The sequence below is a fragment of the Toxorhynchites rutilus genome, chromosome 1 (genome assembly GCF_029784135.1).
Source record: "Toxorhynchites rutilus septentrionalis strain SRP chromosome 1, ASM2978413v1, whole genome shotgun sequence".
NCBI lineage: Eukaryota > Metazoa > Arthropoda > Insecta > Diptera > Culicidae > Toxorhynchites > Toxorhynchites rutilus.
Genome location: NC_073744.1, coordinates 150850754 through 150858685, shown reverse-complemented (window position 1 = coordinate 150858685; position 7932 = coordinate 150850754). Strand labels below are relative to the sequence as shown.

General features: G+C 37.7%; 1 protein-coding gene across 8 annotated transcripts in view; it reads left to right on the top strand.

The window, feature by feature from the left end:
- Positions 1 to 4918: 4918 nt before the first annotated feature.
- The window catches only part of LOC129762577 (neuroglian), a 138716-nt gene continuing 135702 nt past the window's right edge, over positions 4919 to 7932 (top strand). For 5 of the 8 annotated variants that reach the window (XR_008740668.1, XR_008740667.1, XR_008740666.1 and 2 more), the window contains exons 1-2: positions 4919 to 5069; positions 5634 to 5921. The gene's annotated coding sequence lies outside the window, so the exon portion shown is untranslated. Of the gene's footprint in view, positions 5251 to 5350; positions 5519 to 5633; positions 5922 to 7932 lie in introns of those variants that run through there. The other 3 variants (XM_055761003.1, XM_055761002.1, XM_055761004.1) reach the window with 3 other exon arrangements.

Here is a 7932-nt window from a genome sequence, read left to right as displayed (position 1 = left end):
TCCGTTTTTTTTCGACGTCATTTCACAATTATTCACTTCAAGCTATCACATTAGCCTCATATTCAGCGGGAGCTCTACAAAAATGTACGTTTTTAATTGATAAATTTCTTCCTGAAAATAGCAGTTTTACATGGAATGCGGTGGGCAATCAAAGATAAACACAACGACTGACGTCACTATTTGCGAAATAGTTATGGCAGCGCATGCTATGTCGCTCGAAACTCGACCATCTTCATTACCTTTTTTCCAGAACATTGAGTCGGCCCTAAGCCAGTTTTAAATTACTAAAATTTGTATGAAAATTTTTTCTTGGCGTTATTTACCTACTAGAAGTACGTTGTTCTTACCCTAATTTCTGTGAATTTTCAGATATTCTCACCAAAACTTATCATTATAATATAAAATCAACTTTAAACACAATTTTTATATGATATTTTTCCACTACACTTAGAAAAATCCTCGGTCGAAAACTACCAAATACATTTGGTAATGCAAAATCAGTAGAATGTACAATTTTTTTGTACATATTGTCAACAAACCCGCATCCCTACCAGAGATTAGTATATTTTACTCGATAAAATTAGTAAGCTTGGATATTGTCATATCTGAAAACTGGTGAGAAAAGCGCGTATTAACCATTTTCATTGTTCCCATAAGGCAATACGGAGGTATAATAAGGATATAATTCTGATACGTGCATTTTCGGCGAGAAAATGTAGCCGATTTTGGGCTTCCGAATCATGGTTCTGCTTGACATATGTGTTTATTAATACGGTCGAAAATGACTATAGATTGGTAGTATTTACCAAAAAATTCGTTATATTTACTAATTATTTCTCTCAGTGTACTTGCAAGCGAAAGTGATTTTCATTTACATAGAGTACTAATTTGATTTCGGAAAAATTATTTTCATTCATAACTTTAATTTTAAAAGTATGTTCATTTCTTCTGCAAACCGATATTGTCATGCCTACCCCCCATTTCGTAAAACGAAGCTCAATGCCATCAACGCAGATTTTATCTGTGGTAGTATTCGATTCTTAAAGTGCGTACGACGTACGACGTTAACGTCACGTACACGTACCGTCACGTAACGTAACGCGAATTATTCTCCCATGCAATTCTTGTGAAGACATTCACATACACCGGCAGCGTCACAAACCGTCAGCCAACGTTCATCGGTGACGACCAGCAACATTTGTCGAAAAGAATAATTGACGGTGACGTTGAGATTAATTTGTTTTGATTTGATAGCTGTCATTAAATTTCGAAGTCATTGTTTTCGTTTTCAAACGAACATTTGCACATGTAATTCGATTATTTCTAGTCTTCCGTCTGAGTTATTTTTTACAAACGCGATAAAATGGATGACGAGAGATTAATTGAGGGGCTTAGAATGCAAAGGGCGTAAGTGACTTGATCGATTTCTCTTCATCAACTTTTTCTTTAGTTAATAACTCAATTGCAAAAACATTCCAATTTAAGTTTGCTATAGAATCTGATAGGTGAGGTTCTGACCTATCTTCCACATTGTCAAATACAGCTGGGAATGTATTTGGGGCTAAGCTATGACCAAAAGAGAGAGTCGATGTAGAGAAATCGATCAAATCACTTACACCCCTTTCATTCTAAGCCCCTCAATTGAAATGGTGCGACAATAAGCCGTATGAATAAAAACAAAATTCACCTTTACTCTACTTCATTCGATCAGTCGAGTAGTGAGATTAAGTTTTTACTACGTTTGGTATGAATAAAAGAAACAACAAAGTATTTACTTTTAGAAAATGGATGTTTAGCTGATTTCGTATGAATAAAACAGCATTCATCAAGTATTTACTTCGTTATTATCAAGTATGCTCATGTGCATACTTTGGATCTGAAAACACTATCATTCGTTTTGATGTCATATCCGATTTATGTTTAATGCTGCTATCTTGCGCTTGAAGTTAAACAAGTTAACGATCCGCATTGATGACATTGAGCTTCGTTTACTAGTTCAGGGGAGCGTAAAAAAATTGATTGATTTTCAGGCGGAATGAACACGTTTTTAAAATTTAAATTATGAATGAAACATAACCTTTCCGTACCAATTTGGCATTCTGTTTAAATGAAAAACACTTTTGTTTGCAGGTGGTGAAAAAATCTTGTACGATATTGTTTTTGAAGACAACTTTATATTATAATGAAAAGTTTCAGTTTAAAAAAAACGTTTTAAAACGAAACCTAAACAATCAGTTGATAGATGTTTGACAAAGTAAAAACTATGTTCGAATTCGAAAATCAAATTAGTAAAGTAAACTTTTATTCATACGGATTCAAGTGAATACTGGGAAAGTTTACTTTACTTGGAAACGGGCAGAATAAGTAAATACTTTGTTTTATTCATACGACCTAATAGGTTCCTCGAGTTCCAAATTTATTTATATAGAAATAATTATTCATATTTTTTATTGTTTACAATAAATTTAAAAAAATATTGGTTTTCATTAGAATTGAAAAGAAAATATTACGATTCTATACCCGATCAAAATATCATTGAGCCGACGTTGGACTGACAAATGACCCCGTGTTGAACAAATTACACATATGTTTATGGTATATGTTAAACCAACTGCTTATAGTGGGTCAGACTGGCCGATTTGACATTTGTTTACCATTGTTATTGTGTAATATGTACGAATAATTCGTATTGCAAAAAAAATTATAGTAGGTTGTGTCCAAGATACGACCGCATTGTTGACGTAGAACTACGCTGTTATTTTATATAAATCGCTTGTTTATACCTTCGGATATTATTCTATAATGCTGTGAAATTTTCGAAACAACTGCTTAGTAGAATAATCTTTGAAGCGGTTTTTCATTGTAGAATCAGTTGACGATAATTGATTAATAATTCATTCTTGCCCTCGCAAAACAATACACTAGCTGATCGTATGTCGCAATTTATTTCATGTCAATGCATTGAAAGTTTACCTCGAACGCTATTCCGGTGGCCTTTTTCGCAATTGACATAGACTCGGCTACAGTAGATTATATACATGTTACACCAGCACCATTATTCCACATCTCATAACTACATCAATATATCTTTGGCACCGAATGGAAACAACGATGACAACACTTGCAAGTATCGAATATCATGCTACATGTTATTTAGTATTGCCTCAAAGCAATCGCACCTCTAGGCATCGTTCGTACAACGTAAACCAAGCGCCAAATGGTATGCTTACAGAACCATACATTGGTGGCTTGAAGCTACTAGGAATACAAATACTTCTCATCATTTTGCGCTATTCTCAAAAGAAACGCTTTTGTTAATATTACTGGCCTCAAAAAAAAGTTGCATTACTTTCTCATGCTCGAGAGAAGCGCAGCTGTCACACTTAGTGGGGGAATTTTTGCTACTGGTAAGCGAAACCTAATCACATACAAAACTCCAGAACGACATTTACTTTCTTGGAGACTAAACAAGCGAAATAAACTATTTTTGTTAATATCAATAACCTTGAAAACAGTAGCAATGCTTCATTATGATCAATATTAGCGCAAATGCAATCCTAGTTGAAGGTAGTTTGGCGACTGGCACGCGAACCTAAATAACTTATAACATTCCAGTAAGACATTCAAGATGTTGGTATTCCTCAAATATTTTTTAGAGCATAACCTTAACGCCTGCTTCGTCATAACGTCAGTTTAATGTATTGATGTATTCTCAAAGGCACCAAAGAAGCCGTTCACATTTTCGACCGACGCGCCGAAATCGCCTATTTTGCTGTTGTTCAATGCGGTGTCACACTCGCCAAGGCTCGGTTCAGTGCGAGCGCTTTTCATTACACCAACATCGCGTGCATTATTAGATGACGCTTGCCTCGAAATTTCATTACTCCTGGCAATGCGTTCGTTTTTTGCAGGGCTAGAGCCTGCCTCCCTCTTCTTCTTGCTCATCACACACTACGCGAAACGTCCAATTTATGACGCGGGAAGAAAAACACACGATACGAATAAAGAATAAGGAACAGAAAAAGCAAACGACGATATCCAAGTTGGATTACCACTGGTGGGGTCCAATCTTAGATCGAAGTGCAGCGAAAGCAAATTGAACTGCAAATTGAATTGCTCAACAGTCCGATGCCGAATGAAATTTTGCCTCAGCGAGATCCACTGTTTATACTCAAGGCAAATATTCCCCTTCATTCTTCTACTTTTCCTTTGTTCACAGCGACTTCTAATCCTACCTAATCCTATTTCCCCTTCGTTGGTCGTCGATAAGTTGCTCGTTATTGGCAGCTATGTTCGGGAAAGCACACAAATGGACAGAACAAATGTATGAAAAAATGAAAACGCTTAAATTTTTCATGAATTTTAACCATTTACAAACCAGGGGATTCTAATGTATAGCATATTAAACAAATCTTATGGAATTCCCGATTCGTTTAGTATGAAAATCCATAAAATCCGTTCGCGGCAAAAATAGTTATTAACGTTAACTTTAGTTCATAAAAACGTGACCTGTTTTCTGATTTGGCACCCTTAATGAAAGACGTAGTTCTACGTCAAAATTACTAATCATTGGTAATATTTACCAAAAAATTCGTTATATATACCAATTTTTTGGGTCAGTGTATTTATCTTATCTTGATATTTTTAATTGTACAATTTCTGGGAACCTTAGAATATCGATTTCCAACTGTCATTATAGTGTTTACGTTGTCATGAAAATTCAACACCAGCAAACACAATTCAAGCAAATCGATATTTTTTCTTGTTTACGCTCCGTCTCTTTCGACTCGGCAGGGAAAATAATATTCGAATACGATTTTCATCCGCGCATCCATTTGTGTAATAAACGGTTGGTCGCACGCATACACACGTCGTCACGCCGCTGTAAAACACGCAAAAGATAAACGGGTGTGCATGAGCTGCCACCAAAGTGACACCAATACTGCGGGAGCGAGCATAATACATAAGAACTACCGTTCTGCTGCTTTGCTCGATCGTCACTTCGATTCATTCGCTAGTGAAAAGTATGGCCAAACGAACGTGAAAAGTGCCCGTGTCGGATTTCGCTGGTTGGTCATTTTTTTCTGTCTGTCTCTGTCTGAACATTGACCATCGTTGGTTAAAGTTGCATTTTCAACGGAAGAGAAGTTAGAATTTACTACGCGGCACGACATTAATTGCTTCGAAGTGAATGTATTTCAGTTTTGTTGGAAGCGCCGCACCCAGTATTGTGCAAATGAGTTGAGATCGGTGTGTGCGAGTGTTGGAGCCTCATCGTGAGGGGGGGGGGGGGGGTTGGGAATCGACGGAATTTGACTTTAGCTTAGAGAGACCCAACCGACACAGCAGAAGACCCGTTATTCCTAAAAAACAAGTAACACACGCCTCTGCTGCTGTGCTGCAGTCTGGGAACAGTTCCGCGGCATGTGGTCGAATTCGGGGGCGAATTGAAAAGCTAAAGTTTGCGAAAAGTTTGGCTCGAGTTGAAATATTAGGAAGTGGAAAAACAGCGGAAAATGTGCATTTTTTGTTTATTGAATTTAGATTAGACTTTCTTTTTGGAGTGTAATTATCGGTCGCCCGAGCGGCTACCGTGGCGTTTATCCATACTGTTATTGTATCTTTTATTTCAGTGGTATTTTAGTGTGATGACATCATTTTGACCCCCGCCCAAATAATCTGCAGCTGGGCAGAGAAGAGAAGAGAAACGCTCCGCGGCGCCGTGTTGTGTATGCGACGGCGATCCGAGAGAAGAAGAAAAAAGAAAAATAAAAGCGAAAGGAGTGTGTATGTGTGCGTGCGTGTGTCGGGATGTTTAGTAGTAAATTTTGCGGAAAAACATAATTTCGATCAATCGAATTTTGGACCCGAAAACTGAGACCGGAAAGGGAAACCGATACGCGTCGTTCAGACCTAAAGAGGTAAGTAACTTTGTTGAGAGGGGAACACTAATGACTTTGGCTCGAGAAAATCGATTTCGTTTGAGCAGAGGGAATTGGGGAAAAACTTCGGAACGGGCCTCTCTCTTGCTAATTACTTGGCTAAGGTCAACCCCTCGAGGTATTTAAAAAGGGCGAAACACCCACCGAGGACCTATGTATGCAAACTGCCACATTTAACGGAAACATAACCGCCCGGAGGAAAGGGCAGAAAAGCAGAGAAACCACATTATTCATCGATGGTTATCACGCATGGCTGGGAGAAATGGGGTTCAACGTTGGCACGCACGTATTTGCTGTTCGTGAGATCAATCATGTTTCACTTGTGCGATCCGTAGCTGTTTCGTTCGTTTTTCGATGACCAAATGTTGATCGATACGATAGATAGAAACTAGTTCTGTGCTTTTGTGCAAATGTGTAAAAAATATAGAAGGTATTTCACTCTATATCATCTTCTACTCGGTTGTACATTGACCTCATTGAGCCTTACTATAAATTTTAAGGTCTTTACCTACGATGGCGGATTCAGAATGATTCCAAAAGATTACCAGATTTTTTGACGTAGGATTACGTCTTTCGGGAACATATTGGGATACAAATTGAAAATCGAAAACCGAGCACATCGTGAAAATTGTCCAATTTCAAACGCTTATTGCTCAGTCATTTCAAGATGGATTGATGAATTTTTCGCGTCAATCGATTTCGGCACTCCATAACAATTTTTTATATTGAAGAAAATAATATATGTCATGAAACTAACTATCGAACAGTTGAAAAATCTCAACCCTTATCCTAACGGAAATACCCACTTCTAATTGGTCGAAATTGACGACACATGCGGCGGGTCCCTAACAGAGACATCAAAACCAAGCTGCCTGGGGGAAATCAACATTGCGAATACATGAAAGTAGGGGAAACTTTTGTTTCTACCGAGATGTGTTCCCTAACAGAGACATCAAAACCAAGGTGCCCAGGGGAAATCGGCATTGCAAATATATGTAAGTCGGGGGCATTTTTACATTGCAAGTAAGGTGAGTGACACGATTAATTCTAGCAAATAAAATTTAAATTTGGAACTTTAATGTTGGTTGTTTCGTAAAATTTAATATCCATGACCGATCGTATATTGTGAAAAATTTAGCACAAGTGTAAGTGTAAAATTGTATATGGTAGCAGTTGTGTTAAAAATGACTTGATCTATGAAACAATTTTTTCCTTTTTTTGACGTGGGACTACGTCTAACCGGAATATATGGAGGGTAAAATGAAAACCTAAACACAGAACATGCAGGAAAAAATGAAAGATTTCGAATGCTTATAGCTCGAACATTTCGTACTGGATAGGAGAGATGTTTGCATCACTTGATAGGGAATATTTCTACGCATCTATCGCAACTAACAAAATGTTGTTTTTCATTAGATAAACAATTGAATAACTGTAAAATATTAGGCGTTATCTAAACGCCCTAACTGCATCGTTTTGATTGGCCCGATTTACGGTTTCCCTATCACAGCCATCAAAACCAAGCAGCCTTGGGGAAATCGGCATTGCAAATACATGAAAGTAGGGGGACTTTTGTTCTCATCGAAAAATGTTCCCTAACAGAGACTTTAAAACCAAGCAGCGAAATCGGCATTGCAAACACACGAAAGAGCCTAGAGGCGAGTGAACTGAAAAGTTTAAACCCTCTTAAAGCCAAAAAGAAGAAAAAGAACACACTAAAGTAGGGGGAGCTTTTGTTCCCACCGAAATGTGTTCCCTAATAGAGATTTCTAAACCAAGGTGCCTGGAGAAATCGGTATTTCAAATTCATGCAAGTCGGGGGTATTTTTGTTCCGACTGGAATGTGTTTCCCTAACACAGACTTCAAATCCATGAAGCGTGGGGAAATCGGCATTGCGAATTCATACAAATCGGGGGTATTTTTGTTCCGATTGAAATGTGTTTCCCTAACACAGACTTCTAAACCGAGGTTTCTGGGGAAATCGGCTCT